Raw genomic sequence first — 24934 nt, forward strand, 5'->3', positions numbered from 1 at the left:
TTGGAAGACAAAGACTGTTCCTGAATGCAAACCAAGTAAACAAGACCGCACCTCTATTCTGGGCCCTGGGACGACGGTGAGAACCTAAGCAGTTCGCCTGCGGTGGGTCCCAACTATTGTGTTTGCACGGAAAGTACGGAATTGGGAAGCGCAGGGGAGCCCGGCGGCGTCCAAGGAAAATGTTTGCACGCTGGCACATCGTGCTGAAGTATGACGCCACTTTCAACAAATGTGCCTCTTAGGAGATGAGCATGTTATGCCTTCGGTGACTGTAGCAGACGATCGTCCGCGACACCTTAGTGAAACCGAGGGCTGGAAGTGAGTAGATGCTGAGCATGTGCTGGTTTTATTCCCCGTAGTACAGGTGCAGCAGTAGACGCTTCCAGCACCAGACTCCGAACGCCGCAGAGAGGAAATGGAGAGAAAGTACAGAACAACCAGTCTCAGCTCACTGTCCTCACTTTTGAGGAAACCATCAAAACTTGGTCAAACAGGGATCCCTGGGTGGCGCAGCGGTTTAGCGCCTGCCTTTGGCCCAGGGCGCGATCCTGGAGACCCGGGATCCAATCCCACATCGGGCTCCCGGTGCATGGAGCCTGCTTCTCCCTCTGCCTGTGTCTCTGCCTCTCTCTCTCACTGTGTGCCTATCATAAAAAATTTAAAAAAAAAAAGAAAATTAAAAAAAAAATTGGTCAAACACCCTTTGCTATCGTGTCACACAATTTTTTTCTTGGGATGACTGCAATTCTAACGGAACTGAGATGAAAATTCATTTGGGATAGGAGATGCCACGCACGCACACGAAAATCTCCAACACTGGGGGCCCCGCTTCACATCCCGAGGGGAAGAGCAAGGGCCACCTGGCTACCGGGCCACCCTCCCCATCTGTCCCTGAGACACACAGGGGACCCAGCTGCGGGCCTCAGGGTCGTGCTGACACCTCAGCTGGGCAGCTGGGGACTCAGGCCGAGGGTGCCGAGTGGCTGGGCCGTGGCGGGCTGCGTCACCACCAGGTCCCTCCACCCGCTTCCCCGCTGGCCTGGAGGGCTGCAGAAGTGGGAGCACGTATGGAAGGGCGTGGGGAGGGGGGGCTGAAAACAATGACATAAGTCCCAACCCCAAATTGTCTCCGTCAGAAGCTGCGGGATGGAAGCCATCAGCACAGGCCCTCTGCCACAGGGTGATCCGGGTTGCTGGCAGAGCTCCCACACTCCGATAGGGCAAAGCTCCAAAACCACCGGACCATTCGCTCCTGTAGAACCCTTAAACTTCTAGAACCTCGGGGCACCTGGAGGGCTCACTTGGTTCAGCGTCTGATGCTTGGCTGTCCCTCAGGTCATGATCTCAGGGTCACAGGCCGGAGCCCTGTGTTGGGCTCTGCACTCAGTGGAGAGCCTGCTTGGGATTCTCTCTCTCTCCCTCTGTCCCTCCCCACTTTCTCACTCTCTCTGAAATAAACGAATCTTAAAAAAAAAAAAAGAAAAAAAAAAAAAACTTCTAGAACCTCAGTAAAATAAGTCCGTGTGGTGGTGTTGCCAGAAGGTGAAGAAGAGCCCCTCTCAGGGCCCTCGGTGTTGCGGGGCCCCCAAGCCGCGGAGCCCACTGTGTGTGTCACAGGAGAGCTCCTGGTCTGCTCCACAGGGTCCCCAGGTTCTCACCCCGTTTGTGCGCTCTGACTGCCGGTGTCACCCTCTCTCTCCTCCCACGTCTTCGTTAACAGAGAACGGGACACATAACAGGTATGTTGTATTTATAATACTCGTAATGACTTCTATCTTGTTAGTGTAGGAGCGGATGAATGAGCCTCATGACCGCACGTCGCCGTGGGGGCCAGGCCGGGCCGCGTCCACACCCCTGCTCACGCCAGCTGCGGGGCTCCGGCAGGGACGGCCCCTCTGCCCCCGTCGCCCCATCTCTAAGGTGGAAACAAGAACCACTTGGCCTCAGGAACCTGTTGGGAGGTGTAGTGAATGAGATGAAGGTGAAGCACCAGGCCCGGGACCCGGGTGGTAAGTGATCCTGGGGTGGAGGCTACTTTGGGCCCGACCTGTCCCCCGGAGTCTACGGCGGGGTTGGCTGTGTGAATACGACTCGTCCTCACCCCCCCAGAACCTGAAGGTGTGAGAGCCCCACCGGGAGCGCTGGTTTTCCCCTATACAGCAGGGACTCCTGGGAAGTCATAGGCCACGGGGCATAGGTGAGGGCTTGTGGGTGACGCCCCAGCTCCTGCAGGGCCGTGGGCCGTGTAGACGCGAGCCGGCACTCACAGGAAGCTAGCTGCGGGGTGAGGCGAGGGCACGACAGGGGGAAGCTGGCGACTGGGGGCCGGGCGGCTTCTTGCCTGACTCTGGAGCGGACAGGACTAATTTCAACTTCCCCTGACTTGGGAGGAGGAAGTGGAGGATATCCTTGACTCCTCGCAAACTTAGATAAGAAGAAAGCCAGGGACTGGGTCCAGAATAAGAAGGGGGGGGGGTGTTTGTCTGAACTTCCTTTATCTGCCTAAACGCAGAGCCTCCCCAAAGAATTCAAGTGTCATAAATGCCTGAGAAGCCCGACTCCTGCCCGCAGAGAACAGTCCAGACCCAGGCGAGAAGTCAGCCTTGTCACAGAACTATCACACCTGCCACCTATTCTAAAGGGTCACTCACCTTTTCTAAGTCTTGCCTTCCTGCAAGTGTCCTCCCCGCCCCTCCCCTCCCCTCCTTGACATAGTAGATGAGCCCTCAATTGTAAGCTTCCTCGAGGCACCGGTTTCTGTGAACTACGCACCACTGCAGGAATACACATCTGCCTTTCTCGTACTAGTTTGTCGGTTTAATTTGCAGGCCTCCCGGAAAGCACCTAAGAGGGTAGAGGAGTTCACATCTCTTTCTACTGGTAAAGAAAAACAAGTGGGACGCCTGGGTGGCTCAGTGGTTGAGCATCTGCCTTTGGCTTGGGCCATGATCCCGGGGTCCTGGGATGGGGTCCCACGTCCAGCTCCCCACACGGAGCCTGCTTCTCCCTCTGCCTGTGTCTCCACCTCTCTCTGTCTCTCATGAATAAAATCTTTTTTAAAAAAAAGAAAAGAAAAAGCTTGCAGGGACACTGATTAAGGATGGCAAGGCAGGCTCCATCCAGGACCGTCACGATGGGCTGAGAGGCGTAGGGACCATTTACAGGGCCGAGCAGAGAGACTGAGCTGGACTCTGAGGGCAGCGGGGACAGGTGGGGATTTGTAGCCACGGGGAGGGGGGGGGAGGAGATGGAAAATCACTAAGAGGAAATGTCAGGGGAAGGGGGGCTTCTGGCTAAATTGACCTAGTAGGACCCTGGCTGAAGGCAGGCCAGGGTGTCAGGCATCACCCTGGGGCAGGGGGAGGATGAGGAACTTGATCAGATATCAGAGAAGCGGGGAGGGTGTGTTCTGATGAAGCTGACTTAGCAGGGTTCTTGTTAAAACTGGATTTTACAAGGAAGTGCACAGATGGGCCTAGGAGACGGTCCAGGAGCCTGACGTTTGCTCAACCGTCCTGGACAACAAAGCTCTCCACGAAGGGAGGACACAGTGTTATTGAATAAGCATTCAACCACAAGGTGAGGAGCACCCCAGGCAACCCACTAGAAAACCGCGATCTGTGACAGCGCCAGGCGGCCGCAGCAAGGCAATGGGTCCTCAGAGAGGTTTGCAACTGGTCAGGTGACAGCGGAGGAGCCGGGCTGTCCCCTCCCAGGGCACCGGGCTGTCCCCTCCCAGGGCACCGAGAACACCGTCCTCCTCATATTTCAAAGAGGAGGCTCTCTGGTCCTAGGGAAGACATTCCCGGAGTTTTGAGATGCGCCAGAGCCTAATTTAGCCTCGAAGCAGAGAAGGGTCTAGAAAGGCTGAGAGCAAAGGGAGAGAGGGCGGGGAGGCTCTTCCCTTGTTTCTGTACTTTTAAACAATGGCTTCGGGCACCCAGTGGCTCAGCGGTTAAGCGTCTGCCTTCGGCTCAGGGCATGTTCCTGGGGTCCTGGGATCGAGTCCCGCATCGGGCTCCCTGCATGGAGCTGCTTCTCCCTCCACATATGTCTCTGCCTCTCTCTCTGTGTCTCTCATGAATAAATAAATAAAATCTTAAAAAAAAAAAAAATAAACAATGGCTTATTTTCACAAGGTTTCAGATCCTTTTTTTTCCCATTGAGATATCATTGGCATATAATATTATATGAATGTCAGGTGTCCATGATTCAGTATTTGCATATATTACAAAATGATCACCACACCCGTCACTCCTCCCTGGTTTTCAACAGGGAGGAAAAAACCTCCAACTTTTCATTTGTGTTTTGCCCTTTCACGCAGTACAGGATTCCTGAAGCTGGACTCCGGAACACCAGGAATGTCCTGGAATTCTTTTTTTCCAGCTGCTTTTAATCACCCGTGTTCTCTGAGACCAGGGAACAAGGACCACCGACACGCACTGGGTGTGCGGCCGCCGCTGTTGGCCTGAGATTCCCAGACCTCGCTGGCGTGCCCGGCCTGCTGGAGGTGACAGAGTGACCCGGGAAGGAGAGTCTTTCTACCTCCTGTGGAAAGGAGAGTTCCCAAATGGGACACTTCTGGCGTCGGCTCTGGATTAGACATATCTAATCATATGCTGGCAGGAAGGAGGATGACTCACTGACTATGCACCTAGTTCCTTAGCCTGGAAGAGCGGGGGGCCTTTGAGGCATCACGGCCCGTTTGATCACCGCCAGGGGGAGGTTGTGGACAAGGCCCATCTACATATGTCAAATTTTTTGCAAATTGTGATAGGCTTTGCCAGCTTTTTTTTTTTTTTTTAAGATTTTAATATTTATTTCAGAGAGAGAGCGAGAGAGCACGCACACACATGTGCAGGGTGAGGGGCAGAGGATAAGCAGACTCCCCACTGAGCAGAGAGATCGACATGAGGGCTCGATCCCAGGGCCCTGAGATCATGACCTGAGCCAAAGGCAAACGCTTAACCGACTGAGCCACCCAGGTGCTCAAACTCTGCAAACTTACAAAGGTCAAATCTTGGTTTTTGCTTCAGAACCAGGTGGAAGACCTTGAACAAGTGGCTGAAGCTGAGCATCCGAGGGCCTTTGCGTCTACCTCCTGCCGATACCAAAAGCTAAGTGATGCCCACCAAAAGGCGTGGGGTGCTCGTGAAAGCATTTGGCTGTGTTCACTCCCTGAGCGGCAACTTGAAGCGCTTCCACTGGGAGGAAACGCCAACCCACAGGCCTCTGTCTGCTTTCTGTGTCCTGTGGGTCCAGCCTCTGCTCAGAGGATGTATTGACACGAGTCAAACAGCTATGAAGGGGAGCAAAATGGACCTCCAGATATGCTTCTGTGGCATATTATTTTAAACAGGTTATTTTTAAGAAACTGCAGTCATAGGAGGTGGTCTTACCCTTTAGTAGACATTTCGTTCTGAGGAAATCTCCATGTGTGCGGGCATCTCCAGAGAGCTCTAGAAACTCATCAGGGGAGAAGGTGTGGACTTAAACCCTCACGACACCCTCACCTCATTCGTGGTGCTTCTCTTGATCACATCCCACCCCAACATCTCCATGTCTTTAACTGGAGGTGGTATTTAAAAGGTGATGGCTTTGGCCATTTGAGGGGAGAAACTCGGTTTTTCTGGCCCTGTATATAGGAGGTATGCATGTTATTAAGCTTGTTTTTCTCCCATTAATCTGTCTTGTGTCAATTTAATTATCAGCCCAGCTAAAGAAGCTCAAAGGGCAGAACGAAACCTCTTCCACCGCTGCAGCCTCACAGGGTGACCTCAGCTAACACCTTCTCTGGCCTACTCGTTCCTGGAGCCATCCCTCCGCCTTCACCCCCACGCCACACCTCCCATGAAGGAGTTTTCCTTTTTGCCAAACTCTTCTGGGGCAGATCCCTCGTCAGAGTATCCTCCCTGGTGGGGTGCTCCCATCCCTACAATCATCCTTCACAAGATGGTCTGTTTCCTAAATCTAGATTTATTATTTGACACCGGGCAGCAAAATGGCAGAGGCCTCAGTGGGGAGACCACTGACTTCGGAGTCAGGCAGCACCAGGTTCAGGTTCCTGGCCCACTGCTAGTTGGCGTCCTGCCGTGTGGCCTTTGCACCTGCTGCTCCTGCCACCTGGAATGCCCTTTCCTCTTCATTCCTGGCCTGCTGCTTCTTGTGATTCGGCTTTCAGTGCAGACACCACCAGTGAGCCTTCCCTCTCCTCCAAGCGACAGCAGGGGCCCCGACAGCACTCAGAGCAGGAACCTTACCCCAAGGCCTCTTCTGTGTTCTATGTGATGGTTCATTTTGGTTTTTGTGGGACGGGTCTTTCCTCAACTAAAAAGCCCGCTCCAGGGCTGTGGTGGTGGTCTGGTTTCTCCTGTACCCCAGTGCCTCACACGGTGCCCAAGTGTGTGACCCACACTTTTTTTTTTTTTTAATTTTTATTTATTTATGATAGTTACACAGAGAGAGAGAGAGAGGCGCAGAGACACAGGCAGAGGGAGAAGCAGGCTCCATGCACCGGGAGCCCGACGTGGGATTCGATCCCGGGTCTCCAGGATCGCGCCCTGGGCCAAAGGCAGGCGCCAAACTGCTGCGCCACCCAGGGATCCCTGACCCACACTTTTGAATGAGAAAGTGGACACTAGCCTGTGACCCCAGGCAGTCACCGGCCCTCAATGAACCCATGCCCCCCACATAAAATGAGAGGTTCAAGGAGGTAACATTTGCAAATTACTTGGCACCTACTGGATGGGTCATACATTTTGCTTACTATTCTCTCAATTATATATTTCCTTTTCTCTCACATTTTAGAGAATGTTCAAGTAAACTTCCAAAGGATCAATGAAGGTAAGGTTAGGACAAAGATTCTTTGTCGGACTCCTGGCCCATCTCCTAGGCCCGTCTGTGCACTTCCTTGTAAAACCCAGTTTTAGCAAGAACCCTGCTAAGTCAGTTTCATCAGAACTTCTCTCCCCCGCCACCCTCCCCACTCTGATGTCTGATCCGGTTCCTCATCCTCCCCCTGCCACAGAGTGATGCCTGACACCCTGGCCTGCCTTCAGCCAGGATCCTGCTAGGTCAGTTTAGCCAGAAACCCCCCTACCTGTGACATTTCCTCTTAGTGACTTTACATCTGCTGCCCTGCTCCTCTTCCCTGTTCCTGCTCCATTTAGAACTAAACCCCATTCTATACCGAGGTCTCTTTTCCTTTATTACAATTGTTCTGAATAAAATCTTTTTTTTTTTTAAGATGTATTTGAGAGAGCATGAACGGGGAGAGGGCAGAGGGAGAGGGAGAAGCAGACTCTCCACTGAGCAGTGAGCCCGATGTGGGGCTCAAGCCCAGAACCCTGAGATCATGACACGAGCTGAGGGCAGATGCTTAACTGACTGAGCCACCCGGGCGCTGCTACAATCTGTTTTTACCACTGTAATCCACCTCTGGTTTTTGACAGCTGGGAGGTTTTTAAATGATCTTTCGTGTGACTTTAGTTTCATTAGGCAAACTGTAAGGAGATGGTTATCATCGCCTCTTGCTGTACCTATCTAGGGAATAGGCCTGACTGAATCCAGTTTATATACTAGAGCGGCCTCGGTGCAAAGACTGTAAGAAATCCTCACCACTACGTGCTGTGCTGGGAAATTCTTCTGAAAGAGGGGAAACTGGCTCATGAACATGTATAGACACTGTGAGTAATCATAATTGGGCATGTGTCAGATAAATTAAACCTACACCCAGATCTACCATCAACGGGAGACGTGCCAAGCAACCCAAACTGCCCTCCTTCACTCCTCAAAGTGTGGTCCCTGAACCAGCAGCACGAGGGAACTGGTGAGAAATGCAGAGTCGCAGGCCCTGCTGCACCATAATCTGCATTTGATGCCCACCCCCCCCCCCCCCGGGGGTTTGGGCACAATTTGTTTGGGAAAGGTTGAACTAGGCAACACTTCCGTTTATGTTCTTAGAACCAAAATGCAACAAGATGCATTTTTTGAGCAAGTCACATATGATGTCTAGGTCAAAGATAGGGTTTAAAATACTGGTCTAAGGGTGCATGGCTGGCTCAGTTGGTGGAGTGTGCGACTCTTGATCTTGGGGTGTGTAAGCCCTATGCTGGCTATAGAGATAACCTAAAATAAAATCTAAAAAGAAAAATCAGTCTAAACCCGTCTTGGGAAAGAGCCTTGTTTTGCCTAATTTAAATTCATAGCCTCCTTCTGGGAAGATTGGCATCCCTGACATAATTTCAAAAGAATTTCCTAGGAAACCAGTTACCTACCCACCCAGCTGTCAGACCGTTAGCCAGCATTCTTTTAGCATTTGCCCTGACAATAGTCCAACCTTCATATTTTCCTGTAAAATATAAAATTCCTAACTAGAAATGAACTTCTGAATCAGCCTTCTGGGGCCTCTCCCCTTGCACATGTGATTGTAACAAAACCATCACATTCTACTGAATTGTCTGAAAAGTCTTCTCACACACACCTAAGAAACAAACGGAATGGCTATGTCATGTGGTTGACCTTGTGTAACGTTAGGCCAGGAAGCGATGCGACAGGTGGAACAAGTTAGAGACCGTAGAAAGTTCAGCCAAAGAAACAACAAGACAGGAATGCCTGGGTGGCTCAGGTCATGATCCCGGGTCTAGGGATCAAGTTCCACATCAGGCTCCCTGCGAGGAGCCTGCTTCTCCCTCTAAGTCTTTGCTTCTCTGTGTCTCTCACAAATAAATAAATAAATACAATCTTAAAAAAAAAAAAAAAAGAAAAAAAAAAAAAACCCAGCAAGACAACTAGGAGAGAACAAGAAGGAAACAAAGAGGGTCTTGCAAGACTAGGTCAGGAGGCGGGGAAGCAGTTATCTGCAGGACAACACCAAATGCTGATCTGAACAGAACTCACACAGGATGATTGTACTGGATGATGGGAAGGGGAAGCAGATGGGGTCCGTGGGTGCTCAGCTCGAATCCACCAGAAAGTTGACAGGCAAGGCCTAAGATGAGGAGTCAGAAGGAGTAGCACATACATGTTACTCGCAAATGGGGAGATGCAACGTGAAATGGTTGCCGAGGGCAGGCCCCTGGCAGGTGGGGTTCACTGCCAGCCTTTTAATCTTCTGAGCTTTAGAACTTGTGCATGGCTGGGGCACCTGGGTGGTGCAGTTGGTTAAGTACCTGGCCCTCAATTTCAGCTCAGGTCAGGTCACGATCTCAGGGTCGTGAGGTCAAGCCCCACGTTGGGCTCCACACTGGGCATGGAGTCTGCTTATCTGCTTAGGATTCTCTCTGTTTCCTTCTCCTTCTGCCCCTCCCCCACCTCTCGAAAAACAAAGAACTTGTGCACTGTCATTCAGGAAAAAACTAAAAATGAAAACAAACCCCAAGCAGTGCTTACAACACATCTGGAGCGACCAGATGAAGTAACACTTTTATTTCACTTAGACTTCTCAAGATCTTCTATCTCCTCCATTAACTTTCAAAGGGGTGCAGCAATTTGGAACAAAGATGGCACAGGGGTGAAGGGGATTTACGGGAGCTGTGCCCGGAACTCACAGTGATGGATGACAACCAGCTAAAAGTTTCAAACGGGGGCAGCCCCGGTGGCTCAGCGGTTTAGCGCCGCCCTCAGCCCGGGATGTGATACTGGAGACCCGGAATCGAGTCCCACGTTGGGCTTCCTGCATGGAGCCTGCTTCTCCCTCTGCCTGTGTGTCTGCCTCTCTCTCTCTCTCTGTGTCTCTCATGAATAAATAAATAAAATCTTTAAAAATAAAAAAAGTTTCAAACACAAAAGTTGGGAGTTTGACTTTAAGAACTGTGTTCCACGGAGACAGCCACAGAGACGGGAGGGATATGGTTTATGGAGCCTCTAGTGGGAGTCAGGATTAACAACCCAAGTCTGGTTTTAACAAAGAACTTGCTGTTCAAAGAGAGTCTAAGTCTTATTTTAATCCCATGCAATAATCTGAAGGTTTTGCTGATGGTGGCCACAGGTCTAAGGCAGGGTTGCGTAACCATGACACAACTGCACAGCTGCCAGGCCCAAGCCACGTGACTTTCCTGTGACTCACTTGGCTCCATGTTTAATTACGTTTGCAAGAAAAGAACTAGTTTTCTGCTGTAGCTGCATAATTGATCTGGATAAAATATCACAACGAATAATCATTTTAAACACATTATGTGTAACCACAGAACATCAAAACAGGCCTCTACCCCCTAAAGGTTATAGGAGAATGTACTTTTTGCAGTTTTCTTGGCAGTAATTTAAATGACACAGATCGACCCTTTGTTGAAAAAGACAAGTACACGGTTCCTACGAGGTGGTGACAGTCTAGGAAATGATGGGTTTCCACAAATTCCACGATGGAGCCCTGTACCTGTGCCCAGGGCCTTGCCAAGCTGAGACAGGACGTTTGGGCCGTCTCTGGCTTCATCTACAAGGTGAACGGCACGAGGGTATCCCAGGAACTTATATCCAAATGTCTCTTCCCAAGTCGGTCCCCCAGGGAACATCACGGTTACAGTTCAACAGAGCCCAGAGAGGCCTCCCGCAGTGGCCAAGGAAGGAACACACTCCCTCCTCTGCACACATCAGGGATCCTCTCAACTGGCAAATTTGTTAGCACAAGAATAGGAAATTTTTCTAATGCCAACTACTCTTTTTTTCAGGGGGGGGGGTTCCCCTAAAACAAGAGAGAAAAATGTGAGCTACTTAACCCTACTTGGTAGGAAAAGTCAGACTTTCCTACAAGGCCCTGCAAGACCCAAGGCCCAGACCCCTCCAACTGTCTTCGGAAAGCCGCCTTGTCCACTCACCACAGGTGCTCCCTCTGCCTCGGATGGGCTTCCAGACTGTTGCGTGACTTCCTCTTACCTAGGATGAGGATCCTCTCCCTGACTACCCTATCTCAAACTGCAACTCCACCCCCCACTCCATCCTGGCCCTTTGCTCCACAGCACACACCACACTTCACTTTTCTCCCAACTTCTGGTCCCTGGTACACCAGAAGGGAAGCTCTCCGAGGGCAGTGACTGGCTCCCCATCCTGGCCTAACACAGCCTGCCCGCAGTAAGCGCTCAATTCAGCATGTTTATTTTTTTTTTTTAATTTATTTATGATAGTCACAGAGAGACAGAGAGAGAGAGAGAGGCAGAGACACAGGCAGAGGGAGAAGCAGGCTCCATGCACCGGGAGCCCGACGTGGGACTCGATCCCGGGTCTCCAGGATCGCGCCCTGGGCCAAAAGCAGGCGCCAAACCACTGCGCCACCCAGGGATCCCAATTCAGCATGTTTAATCCATCAGAAAGCAGCCAACCAGGTTCACAAACCAGAGAACATTTAGTGTTAAAGGGATACTTCAAGATTGTAACTCTTTTTTTTTTTCAATTCAATAGTGCTTTTCAAATGGACAACGATGGATCAGCAATCTAAACCACACTGGCTCTGAACAGATCTTGTTCAGTGTTGGGAGTGTACCTCTCAACTGCAAGTATGAGCAACATACTCCGGAGAGACGCTTCTAAACCCTTAACACACCATCTGGGACCTCAAGTACTGCCGTGTGTTGCACAGGAGTCCTTACCAAAGAAAATCTTTCATGCTGACCAGAACACCTTGTCGCCCCTGGGAGTCATCCTGGATGGGAAGTTCCATTAGAACATGCACTTCTGGGCAGCCCCAGTGGCTCAGCAGTTTAGCGCCGCCTTCAGCCCAGGGCCTGATCCTGGAGACCCAGGATCGAGTCCCACATCAGGCTCCCTGCATGGAGCCTGCTTCTCCCTCTGTGTCTCTGCCTCTCTCTCTCTCTCTCCCTCATGAGTAAATAAATAAAATCTTAAAAAAAAAAAGAAAAAGAAAAAAAAGAAAAAGAAAAAGAACATGCACTTCTCCCCCAAGTGCCATGTCCCACGCCTGGGTCTGGTTCAGCTCATCCATCATGAACCCTTCCCAGGAACCACAGGCAACAGGGACCTCCTGCCTGAGTCCTAACGAAGAGCCCAACCCTGCAGATTAGCCTTCTGCATAACTTTCTGGTGAAATAAAGGCTAGGCTAAATTTTAAAAAAAACCTGAAACTGGGGACGCCTGGGTGGCTCAGTCGGTTAAGTGGTTACCCTCAGCTCAGGTCATGATCCTGGGGTCGGGGGATCGAGCCCCACGTCGGGCTCCCTGCTCAGCAGGGAGTCTGCTTCTGCTTCTCCCTCTGCCTCTCTCCTCGCTCGTGCTCTCTAATAAGTAAATAAATAAAATCTTCAAAACAAAACAAAACCGTACTGAGTTATAAAAGAGAACGGGGTGGCTCAGGACTGCGTCCTCTAGTGGACAAAGATAGAAGTTCAAAACCGTGATGTGCTGTTCCTTGTAGTTCAATTTTCATTCCGTTTTCTGCTTACAGGCCTTTTGTGTTCCACAGCAATTTTTAACATTAAAAAAATTACTTCTTACAGACTGTGCATTCCATTATCCACTGCTATTATTAACAGGCCCAGCTCTTTGAAAAGACTGGACTCCTGCCTACCTCAACTCTCTCTTACATAATCCAATCCAGAAATGCTGAAGCCCATCCATGTCACGCTGCAGCCTCTCATAAATATGTGTTCTTTGGGGAAAACAAGTACACCACTGCCACGCCTCGGCCAGCTGGAATGACACCACGAAGGAACTGGGACTGAATGACAGCTGGGGAATATTCTCAAGCCAAACGAAACATCCTCCCGAGTCTCCTCGTGGGTTCCAGGCTTCCCTTCTATCACCGACAGAGCCCAGGGCACTGCATCAGCGTGCAGGATGGATGGAGGCTGTTGTCTTGGGGTGCAGCCACAGAGAAAAGGGGCACCCACATGTGGTAGCACTTCAGCGGACTGAAAGGACAGCAGGCATCTGGAGAGGTGCAAGGCTGCCAGGGAAGACGGTGGGGTCTCAGCCCACACCACTCTGCATCAGAGCATCTCTCTTCTCATCCGTTTGTCTCTCGTTCTCGGCGGGCTCAGGCCAAGCCATGTGGACCCACGGGGGACAGCTAAGCACCCTCCTCTGTCGACACCAACGCCAAACGAGAGAGAAAGAGGCACCTGCACATCACAAATGACTGTCAACATGAAGCACATTCGTTTTGTCATTTTCCGTGCTAGAAACACGGTGTTCCTGCTCAGAGGGGCCCAGGATCTAATGCTTGTGATTCATCTACCAAACCAAAGGCTGAAGCAAACTCACTGAGCCGCAGAGTTGCTCCAGCAGACACACACTGAGGCCAGACAAGGCCCGGCCACCACCACCGTGTGCAAGTGCACATTTACACTCAAGGAAAGCACCACAAAGAACAAAGCGGGGAGTAGGCTCAAAACGGTTTATTTCAGAAACACCAACATGTCCAGTCTCCCCCAGTATACGTATCCTAACACAAGATGTTAATATGGGCAATTACTACCCTTTCTCTAAAGACAAGCATGGATAGCAGGGCAGGTGCCCACTCCAGGAGTTATGTGCTCTTGCGAGCAGCCCAAAGGGGTGAAAACACCAAGAGCCTGTAGCAAACCTGCCCCAGCTCCCACTCTGGAAGCAGGGGTGACCTTCCAGTGGCAGACGGCACTCTGGACCCCACTCTGGAATCTTGCAGCCCCAACTACCACGAGATGCTCTGGATATCCAAGAATGTACAACAGCCAGCCCATGGATCTGAAGGGCTCCTGAGCACTTCACACGATTTCCTCGGGGGTCACCGTCATCATGGTCCCCGTCTTACTAAGAAACAGGGACGTGGCCCGCCTGAGGTCACACAGCAGGCTGGCGCGGAGCTGGGATGTGGGGCTAACCCCACACCGTGGAGAACGTGGTACTCCTGCCCCTCACTGCTGATGCGAGAACTCACGTGTCCCGGGTGGCCCTGCCTCCCCAGCACATCTGCGGTCCCTCTGACTACAAGTCCGTCATAAAGGCCACCAATGGCTCACCTTGCGGGTCTGAAGCTGCATTCTGGGCTCGGTCAGGCACTCGTGAGCCAGACCCTCCTGGGAGTAGAGCTGGACAAGGAAGGGCTGGGCCAGAAGATGTTAAGTCAAGGGATCGACCAAGTACGTCCAAGACCCAGACACAAGCTGCGGGAGGAACCCGAGGGGCAGCACGACTACATCTGAAGTCAGGACAACCGCTCTATGCCACATAACAACATACATACGTCCTGCCCTAGTTTCTCCTCTTCTCACATCAACACGTGGCCAACACTCAAAGGGCAGGAAGGCCCGGGAGAGTTCTCTGCAGTGGATGGCTCCCGAGGGGCTGGAAACACAGGAGGAAGCCGAGGTGGGCAGCGCCCGGCAGCTTCCAGAGACCAGTGCTGAGGCCAGCAGCCATTCCCTGGGGAGTTCTGTCCCAAGTGAAGTCTGCACAAGGTGACTGCCACCCTGAACTACACTAGCTGCCCCCCATCCCCCTGGGTCACCAGGAGACAACGGTCACCTCCCTCCACGGGCCCCCATTTTGAGGCGGCTTGTGCTCTAGGATGAGCAGGGCCCTGAGTGCTCCTGTGTCCTACAGAGAACCGGGAGGGGCTCTCTACGTCACTCAGTGGGACCGGTGCTGCCAACTATGTAGCTCAGAGGCAGAAGCGACATGGCACACACAGTCATGGGGATGAAAACCATAAAGTGCAGGAAAAGTCTCCTTGGGGACTGAACCCTTTTATTTACATCCACACAAAACAGGGTCTTGAGCAGGTCAGGCTTCAGAAGTTACAGGTTGAGTAAATGAAAGCAAAGAAACCTAGGAAGTTCTAAGCCCCCAACAACGACACTCCAGGTTCCCGGGATCAGGCAGCAAAGACACCAGCACGCGTTCAGCCCGCACACTGATCTCCCAGCGAACTCACCTGCAAAGAAAGTACACTGGTCAGTTCTCATCGTACCTTACCAAATCGGTTAGCGCCACGAACTGCCCTCCCAGATCCAGTAACTCCACCCAGGAGCGCACCTAGAAGGTGCCCTGCAGGGACCCGGCCCCCACCAGCTCCCCCGCCTTCCAGGTCTGCGGACTCCAGTGAGGCCTTGGCCACCCAGCCATCTCTAATCTATATGCCGCCTGGGGCCTCAGACACCTGCCAGCTCGGAAGCCACAATGAACCCAGACCCTGACAAAGCCCCTAAACCCCGCACCAGCCTGTGCATTCCCGTATTTCCTCCCCTGCTTCCAGCCGTACGGTTCCCCAGTTTGGTCCTAACTCACCAGCTGCCCACATCCTCAGGCATTTCCACCCTCTCCTGCCCTTTGCTGTATTCCACCTGCTGGGAACAGCCTTTATGTCCTCATGGGGGCCACATTCCTTTAGGTCCTACAGATGGGGATGATGTTCCCCCCCCGCCCCCCGTGGCTGCGCAGCACTCACGATGCCCACATCTCTAGATTCTAAGCCCCTTCCTGGCGACTGCTTTTCCTCCCCGCCCAGCCCCAGCACAGATGTTAACAGTAATGCTCTGACCGCTGCAGGCACTTCTCCATCTGTGTGCTGACTACCAACCAGGCAAGAGGATGGAGCTACTTCACAAGGGGCAGGCTGACCTCCAGCCAACAGCATAAAGGTGCTGCTACGTGTGAGCTCCTCAGAAGATAGGGGGGGTTCTCCAAAAGCAGAATCTCAGGACTCCTGGGTGGCTCAGTGGTTGAGGTCTGCCTTCAGCTCAGGCTGTGATCCGAGGGTCCTGGGATCGGATCCTGCATGAGGCTCCCCACAGGGAGCCTGCTTCTCTCTGCCTATGTCTCTACCTCTATGTCTCTTATGAATAAATAAATAAAATCTTAAAAACAAACAAACAAACAAACAAACAGGGCAGCCCGGGTGGCTCAGCGGTTTAGGGCCACCTTCAGCCCAGGGCCTGATCTTGGAGACCCGGAATCGAGTCCCACGTCGGGCTCCCTGCATGGAGCCTGCTTCTCCCTCTGCCTTTGTCTCTGCCTCTCTCTATCGCATGAACAAATAAATAAAATCTTTAAAAAATAAAATAAAATAAAAAATAAAAACAAAGAGACAAAGCAGAATCTCTGAGCACTTGGGTGGCCCAGGCAGTTAAGCCTGTGCCTTCGGCTCAGGTCATGACCCCAGGGTCCTGGGAGAGAGCCCTGCATCAGGCTCCTTGCTCAGCAGGGAGCCTGCTTCTCCCTCTCCCTCTGCCACTCCCTTTGCTTGTACTCTCTGTCAAATAAATAAATAGCATCTTTTTAAAAAATATTTTATTTATTTATTCATGAGACACAGAGAGAGGCAGACACAGGCGGAGGGAGAAGCAGGCTCCCTGTGGGGACCCTGATGCAGGACTTGATCCCAGGACCCCAGGATCAAGCCCTGAGCCAAAGGCAGACACTCAACCACTGAGCCACCCAAGTGTCCATCCCATAAATAAATAACTTAAAAAAAAAAAAAAAAAAAAGGCAGACTCGTCTCAGCCTCTACCTGGGGGGGAATGAGGTGCAGAAGACGTAAGAGAGTGTCTGTGTGGTGTGATTCCAATAAAGCTGCCCCTGTGCCTGCAGCACAAGCTAGACCTGTGCTGTCTAACACGGTGGCCACTGGCCTCGGAGGAGCACTTACGATTATATTATAATGAAACATCTAGGTCCCCAGTAGCACCGGCCACACTGCCCCGCGTGGCTTGTGGCCGCTCTACGGGACAGTGCAGATAGATAGAGGCCATTTCCAACACTGCAGGAGGTTCCACCGGACAGCACCGCCCTATACATGGTGTTTTCTGGGAATTACAGTTTTGTTTTTTTTTATTATTCGTTTATGATAGTCACACACAGAGAGAAAGAGAGAGTGGCAGAGACACAGGCAGAGGGAGAAGCAGGCTCCATGCACCGGGAGCCCGACGTGGGATTCGATCCCGGGTCTCCAGGATCGCGCCCTGGGCCAAAGGCAGGCTCTAAACCACTGTGCCACCCAGGGATCCCGGAATTACAGATTTTAGCACATTGTTTTCATGTTTTGTTTTTCTTTTCTTTTCTTTTTTTTTTTAAGATTTTATTTATTGGGCAGCCCAGATGGCTCAGCAGTTTAGCGCCGCCTTCGGCCCAGGGTGTGATCCTGGAATCCCGGGATCGAGTCCCATGTCCGGCTTCCTGCATGGAGCCTGCTTCTCCCTCTGCCTGTGTCTGTCTCTCTCTGTTGCTCATGAATGAACAAATAAATAGGATATTTTTTTAAAAAGATTTTATTTATTTATTCAGGAGAGACACAGGCAGAGGGAGAAGCAGGCTCCATGCAGGGAGCCGAACGCAGGACTCGATCCCGGGACTCCAGGATCACACACCCGGGGCCAAAGGCAGGTGCTAAACCGCTGAGCCACCCAAGGACCCCCCCCTCGCCCCCATTCTTAGGAAAGATCAAAATGCTCAGGTGAGCCACAGGCCCCGCGGGGTCTGGCCCTTCCCACCTCTTCCGCTCGGCCCCACAGCATTCCCCCAGCTTTGCAGGTTACAATGGTTTTCTCCAGGTTCCTCCGCTGCTAGCGCACCTGCTGGGTCCCCGGGCCTTTGCACATGCCGCCGGGAGACCTCCCAGAGAACCCCCACACACACACTCATCCTTGCAGGGTCCAGCCCGAGGACCCCACCCTGACCCTCCTCCTGATGTAACTGCTAACAGGGCTGTGCTTCCCTCCACGCCTCTGACCTCCGCTTGAACTACGCCCTGTTTAGGGCAACCGTTCACCTCCTCTCCGGGCCGGGGCCGTCAGGAGCTCCCGGGGAACCAGGCCCCGCGCTGCTTTGCCCACCCCCGTGACCCCTGCCGCGCAGCACGGTGCCCCGTGCAAGTGCCAAGTACCGACGGGCGTCTACGGAGCCAGCTCTGCTCCCAGACTCTGCGGAAGCCAGACCTCCGCGCGGGTCCTGTTTGCAGTATCATACATGATCATCAAACTGCTGCTAGAATGTTCACACCTGTTACTGCAAATCCAAACCCCGGGGGGAACTGGGCCCCCCCGGGGGATTTTACTCTAGGTCAGGCTCGGGCTGCCTGGTACAAGGCTGCACCCACACCCGGGCAGGTGCGGCCACACAGGAGCCTTTCCGCAGACCATCGGCCTCAGGCCCTTCGTCCCGGCGCCGGACCTACCTGGAGGGAAGGGCCGCCGCGGCCCGCCTGCGCCCCGCCTGCGCCCCATCGCCGGGGACCGGAGCTAACCCTGGGGACAGAGGCGCCTCCCCCGTCGCGGCCCCTGCGGCCCAGGCTGGAGCCAGTCACCCCGCGCCCGACACGCGGAGCCCCGCGCCGCCGCCCGCTCCCCGCCCCCCGCCCCCCGGCGCGGAAGCCGCTCCGCACACGCACTTCCGGCCGGAAGTGACGACACACCACCGAGGCGGCGGCCGGAGAGTCGCGGGAGGCTCTGAAACCCGGTCCTCCAAGGCCGTCTTAAAGGGGCCGAGGCCTGCGGGGGCCGGTTTGGGAGGATGGGCGCCCTGGCAGGCGCGGAGGGTCCTAGCGCCAGGGATGCAGAAGGGACGCCTGTTTGCGGGGCTCCTCCCAGCTGTGGCGTATGCCAGAGCTCCATTTCTGCTTGTGACTAACATGCCACCCTAACAGACGGGGCTTTCAAGGTCGTGTGCAAACCACGAGGACTGTGGGAATCCCATACAGCCGACTTGGAGGCAATGGTGACTTGCTCCAGTTGACATAAAGGCCGAAACTGTCTGCCCCTTCAGCACAGATGGCCTGAGCAGCCAGAACAGGGACTGCATGTGTCCTGAGCTCCCGGGCCCCCGGGCCCTCAGTACCCAAGTGGAGTCCTTGTAAGGCCGAGCTGCTGCTGACCGCCCCCCAAGGTGCTGGGGGCTCCCCTGGAACCATCCCAGGCCAGGGTGAAGCTGCAGCCTCTGGCGTCTGGCCTCCTCTTTCGGGACCCTCAGTACCATCCTGAAAGAGCGTGAGGTCTTGCAGGTACAGGTGACAGAAACCGAACCTGATGCACACTAAAAAGTGGCCTCACTCGTTCGTGTAGGTGATGTTGTCCAGGGGTGGAGCAGCTGCACGGGCTCAAGAGCCCCGTCGCGGGATGCAGACACCATAAGCCTCTCTGGGTGGCTCCCCTCCGTCCTCCCCTCTCCAGCCCCAGGAGGGAGAGCCGGGGTGAGGAGGGGTGTGCAGTGCACAGCTCCCCGCAGAAGCCACCTGCCAGTGTGAGGCCAGAGGGACAGGGCAACCGTGGGTCTGACTCCCAAGGCTGTCCGTGCCCTAATCCCTGGACCTCACAGTGCAGAGGGCACTTTGCAGATGTGATGAAGTTAGGGACCCTGGGGTGGGGAGATTGCCCTGGACTGTCCAGGTGGGCCCCATGGCATCGCGAGGGGCCTTGCGAGACGGAAGCAGGACAGTCAGAGACCCAGCGGAGATGTGACACTGGAAGCTGCTGAACTTGAAGGTGGGGAAGGGGGGCCCACGAGCCAAGGAACACGGTGGCCTCTAGAAGCTGGAAAGAGCAAGGCAAGTCTTCTCCGCTGGAGCCTCCCTGCAGACACCATGGATTGTCATGTTTGACTACGAGGGAGTTTGCAAAGTAAAATCTTTTAACTGACTGCTCCTGTTGCCAGAGGGACAGGGGTTACGGGGAGGTGACTGTGGTCTCTGCCTCGGGTGCTGTGCAGGGTGTTTGGAGGCTCGAGGATGAGAGGGCCGGGTGACAGCTGGTGCTCAGGAAGCGATGTTTGCTGAAATGGCAGATGTGCTTCTCCGTGTCTTTCTTTTCAAAACGTCCCCTCTGATCGCTGAGCACATTTCCACCTGGAGCAGGAGCTCTGCAGATTGGCAGTGATGAACTGATTTGATGTAACAGTCGCGTTGGTGTAACAACCTCTTCCTGGAGAGGCGCAGCTCGCAAGAGTCCCCATGGAGAGGAAGAAACAGTTTCCAGGCTTGGGTGCTGCCTGGTGATCAGCCGAGTGATTCCGGCTCATCGGAATGAGGACTCTTTATCCCTTTCCAGTCTAGTGGCTCAGAGAGGCCCTGGAGGAGCTGGCCAAGCCCTGTCACCACTCTGAGTGGCTCATGGTGTCCTGGCTCAGAGGCCGAGGGACTGGAGCAAGCCTGGGGTTCAGCAGACGACAGTTATCTTCTGTACCCACCTTGAGAGACTTCCCTTTGGGGCCCAGGGAGTCCCGGGTATTGTTCGCCTTTGGACCTGACACCCCCAGCACACACCCCCCATGCCCACCCCGTTCTGAGGAGGTGTGCATCCTGCCCTGGCTTTGGAGCTCTCCCCAGGCTGCAAACATGTTCTGGAGGCTGTGAGCAGATCTGCTCCATTCTGCCTTCTGTGCCAGTGGGAGCTGGGGCCCCCCATGTGCCCAGATTTATGCCCTTGCCTGCTGAGCACAACCAGGCAGCCCCACAGCCCACCCATCTTGGGGTTACATGCTTTCCTGCAGCAGCTGCTGCATTCGTTTTAAACTATTTATTTAGCCGGGCACTCAAAGGGCTTCTGATGACTGTCACTCTGCGGGGCTGCCGGAGACAATTTCCTGAGGGTGATAGATTTCTTCTCATTTGCTGCTCTCAAGCTGTGGGGTCCTTCTGGGTGTTGGAGGAAAACATTTTCAAAAGATGCCATCTTCGGGGACTGTTCCCCAGGGTGCAGTGGGAACGGGGTTGTCCTGGGCTGCCCCCACTTGATGCTTTCTGCACAAAAGTAGGGAAGTTTCAGGACCCTGAGAGAGGCACAGTGGAAGCCAGGCTGAGCCTGGGAGGGGAGGGGAGGGGAGGGGAGGGGAGGGGAGGGGAGGGGAGGGGAGAGGAGGGAGCCTAAGGGTTAGAGGGAGGGGAGGGGAGTGGAGCTAGCCTCCAGCTCCTGTTTGTGTGTCTTCAGAGCTCTGGTTCTCAACTTGGCAGCCCATCAGAATCACCTAAGAGCTTAGAGCCTGACATTAGGGACGCCCCTACCCCGCCTCCCAAATACTGATTTTATGGGTCTGGGGTGTGGCCTGGGAATCAGGATGTTGTGGGATCCAGCCGGGGGTCTCCCTCTTCTCCCTCTCCCTCTGCTCCTCCCTCTCACCCTCATGCTCTCTCTCCATCTCTGGCTCTCTCAAATAAATAGAATATTTTTACAAAATAAAAATAAAAAATAAAAGCTCCCAGGTCATTCTACTGCGCTAGATTGAGGTGCTCTAAGATGGTCTTGCGGGTGTGAGCAAACCTACATAGTCCCCTGCCGAGAGAGGCTGTCCGCTTGAAAATTGGCAAAAGGATATGAGCACACTTTGAATGGGGTGCAAATGCAGCCCCCTCCCCAGGGCTCGCCTGGCTTGGAGGAGCCAAGCTCTGATGATTGCAGCTCTGATGAATGGGGGGGGGGGGGTGTTAGAATGTAGAAAAGTGAAATAATTTTTGTCCATAACAATGCAGATGGATTTTGTCCCGCAGAGATACAACTGGGGTCTGGGTCCTCAGGTGACCTCAAACATTCTATGTGACTGCCCCCCCCCCAGGACCCTGACCAGCGGGGCATCGATTAGCAAACCCATTCTAGCATTCCTGATTGCCTATATACATGGCTGATTTTCACATTCTCTTTTCTAGTGGTCTTAACATCTAACTGGTTTCCTCATGAATTAACAAGTTGGAAAAATTACTTCTACATACTTGTTTTATATGTGATATTCATTTTATAACAATTGGGGAAAGTATAATTTAGCCCCCCTCAGGGAGAGTGGGGTGCCCCTCCTTCCTTTCCCTCTGCACCTTACACACCACCCCACTGTGGCTCCATCCTGCTGCGCGGTCTGCTCCACCTGCTTGTCTCCCCGACTGCATCAGGACCACGAGGGCCTGTGTTTTACCTGCTGGTTAGAACCTATGATGTTGGGATCCCTGGATGGCTCAGGGAGTGATCCTGGAGTCCCAGGATCGAGTCCCACATCGGGCTCCCTGCATGGAGCCTGCTTCCCTCTCTGCCTGTGTCTCTGCCTCTCTCTCTCTCTATGTCTATCATAAATAAATAAATATTTAAAAATAAATAAATAAATATATAAGATCCTAAAAAAAAAAAAAAAAAAGAACCTTTGATGTTCGTATGCCCTGCACCTGGCACGGTGTCAATTAAAGGTAGGGACTACCTGTACTCAGTATGTTCAGTATGAGGTGGAACACAAGTGGGGCCATCCTTGTCTTCCCTAGGGCTTTTTTTTTCTTTTAAGATTTTTTTTAAGTAATCTAGGGGCACCTGGGTTGCTCTGCTTTCAGCTCAGGTCATGATCATGGGGTCCTGGGGTCGAGTCCCGCATCTGCTTCTCCCTCTGCCTCTGTCTCTGCCTCTTTCTGTGTCTCTCATAAATAAATAAATTTTTAAAAATCTTTTTTTAAAAAAGTGATCTCTGCACCCAACGTGGGCCTCAAACTCACAAACCCAAGATTAAGAGTGCACGCTCTACTGACAAGCCAGCCAGGTGCTGCTTCCCTGGGACTTTATTGCAACTCTTTCTGAAACGTCACTATTAAGTCTATTAGTAGTGGGCTTTTGATGAATCCTGTTAATCCGGTAGGAGGGTTATTTTTTTTAAGATTTTATTTATGTGAGAGAGAGAGCATGAGCAGGGTGAGGGAGAAGCAAGCTCCCCACTGAGCAGGGAGCCAGCCATGAGCTGGATCCTAGGACCTTGAGATCATGACCTGATCCCAAGTGAGACCCTCAACTGACTGAGCCTCCCAGGTGCCCTGGAAAGTTACTTTTTTTTTTTTTTTTGGAAAGTTACTTTTTAATTCTACTTTGTTAGAGTGTTTTAAAATCAAGAGTGACTATGATTTGTATTGGGTATGTTTTCTAGAACCGTTGGGCCAGTCACATAGCTGTTCTCCTTTAACCTGGAGGGCATTAAGAACATTTGTGATCTTATTATTTTTACATGCCTAGAATAAAGCACAATTTTGTTTGATGTTGGCAAAGTTAAACTTGCTGTTATTTAATTTCCATATCTTGCACATATCTTCAGAAGTGAGCTGGGTCTTTACTTTTCCTTCTCCCACAGGCCTTTGTCTGGTTTTGGCTTTAGATTAGATTGGGTGCTGCTGATCCCATTCCCAAACCCTTTTCCTTCTGAAACAAACAAGTATTTAGGAAATACTTGTTCATTTTTTTTTTTTAAAGTAAGCTCTATCCCCAACGAAGGTATTGAACCCTCAAAATCAAGAGTCGCATGCTCCACCGATGGAGCCAGTTGGGTGCCCCTGAAACAAGTATTTTCCTTGGTGTTTGAGGAGTGGGAAGCAGAGAAACATGAATACTGATTCAATTTCTTTAATGTTAATTGTTTTATTCAAGTTTTCCTTCCTTAAGTCAATTTGGGCAATTTACATTTCTTTAGAAAATTCTCTATTTCATCTAAAATTTTAAATGTGTTGACATAAAGTTGTTTATAGCATTCACATATAATTTAAAAAATCCCTAACATTAGTATATAATTTTAAAAATCTCTACTATGTCTGGAGTTAAGTCCCCCTTTCTATTCCTGATACTGTTTGTCTTTTTCTTGCTTTAGTTGGCTATAGTTTTGGGTTTTTTGTTTGTTTGTTTGTTTAATTTATTTATTCATGAGAGACACACAGAGAGAGAGGCAGAGACATAGGCAGAGGGAGATGCAGGCTCCCTGCGGGGAGCCCAATGTAGGACTCGATCCCAGGACCCCAGGATCCCGTCCTGAGCTGGAGGCAGATGCTCAACCGCTGAGCCACCCAGCTGCCCCCATCTTTTTGTGTTTTTTTTTTTAAGATTTTATTTATTTGTTTGAGAGAGAGAGAGAGTGAGGACATGAGCGGGGAGAGGGGAAGGACAGAGGGAGAGGGAGAAGCAGACTCCCCGATGAGCAGTACTTGATCCCAGGACCCTGGGATCATGCCCTGGGCCAAAGGCAGATGCTCAACCCACTGAGCCACCCAGGCGTCCCTATGGCTTTCTTTTTAATTAGTTTTTCCAATAAAAACTTGTTTCCCTGAGGCTCTCTATTATTTGTTTTCCACTTCATGACTTTTCTCTTTTACTTTTATTTAGCTTATTCCACTTTTTTGTTGTTGTTGTTTAGCTTTACTCTGCTTTCTTCCCCCAGCATCTTGAATTGCACGGTTGACTCACGTTTTCGGCCTTTCTTATTTGTAATACACACAGTTAGGGGTTTACAGGGACCTCTAAGTGCCAAGTTAGCTGGATGGCACGTGTTTGGGGATCATACTGGACGCTGCTCCCATGCTGGCACAGAGCTTCGCTGGACCCCGGTTCTTCTCCTGCCGCAGCCAGCTGCTCGGCCATCAGCACTCCCGGGAGGAGAGGGAGCGTCCACCTGGAGAATGCAGAGGCTGCAGACTTCTGCAGCCGCAGCCTTGGAGATCACAGCATCACTTCCACAGCCCTCCGTGTCGAAACACGTCAGGCTCAGGAGGAAGGGAAACAGAGTCTGCCTTTTATGGGAGGAGGACAAAGAGCTCTCAGCCACCTCTCATCCACCATGAAAATACTGCGCATTTATTCTGTTTACATCAGGTGCAGAAACAGACCCAAGGCACCTACAGAATAAATACCTGGGTAGTGGTTGCATCTGGGTATGGGGATAAACTGAATATAGCACCAGGGAATCTTCTAGGCTGCTGGTGAGACTCCATGGGCTGTTTGAGCCTGTTGGTTACATCAGTGTATATGCATTGTCAAAACCCATCAAACAGACTCCTGGGTGGCTCAGTGGTTAAGTGTCTGCCTTTGGCTCAGGACGTGATCCTGGGGTCCTGGGATCGAGTCCTGCATTGGACTCCCTGGATGGAGCCTGCTTCTCCCTCTGCCTGTGTCTGCCTCTCTCTTTGTCTCTCATGAATAAATAAGTAAATAAAATCTTAAAACAAAACCCCATCAAACTGTACACTTAAGAGCTGTGCACTTTACTGTATGTAATTGTACCTCAATAAGTAAATAACCACCAA

General features: G+C 52.1%; 2 long non-coding RNA genes and 1 other non-coding gene across 3 annotated transcripts; 1 reads left to right on the forward strand and 2 right to left on the reverse strand.

The window, feature by feature from the left end:
• The first annotated feature begins 3428 nt into the window (after positions 1 to 3428).
• Positions 3429 to 11904, forward strand: LOC112672855 (uncharacterized). Its single transcript, XR_003144558.3, has 4 exons — positions 3429 to 3579; positions 5037 to 6712; positions 6808 to 6843; positions 11392 to 11904. It is a non-coding gene; the product is annotated as an uncharacterized LOC112672855 (long non-coding RNA).
• On the reverse strand, positions 9925 to 18271 carry LOC112672854 (uncharacterized). The gene is made up of 3 exons (XR_003144557.3): positions 18098 to 18271; positions 13947 to 14860; positions 9925 to 13067 (listed from the first exon to the last, which is right to left on the reverse strand). It is a non-coding gene; the product is annotated as an uncharacterized LOC112672854 (long non-coding RNA).
• On the reverse strand, positions 17870 to 18062 carry LOC112673023 (small Cajal body-specific RNA 16). Its single transcript, XR_003144648.1, has one exon. It is a non-coding gene; the product is annotated as a small Cajal body-specific RNA 16 (non-coding RNA).
• Positions 18272 to 24934: the final 6663 nt, after the last annotated feature.

Source organism: Canis lupus, chromosome 9, assembly GCF_003254725.2.
Source record: "Canis lupus dingo isolate Sandy chromosome 9, ASM325472v2, whole genome shotgun sequence".
In the NCBI taxonomy this organism is placed as follows: Eukaryota; Metazoa; Chordata; class Mammalia; order Carnivora; family Canidae; genus Canis; species Canis lupus.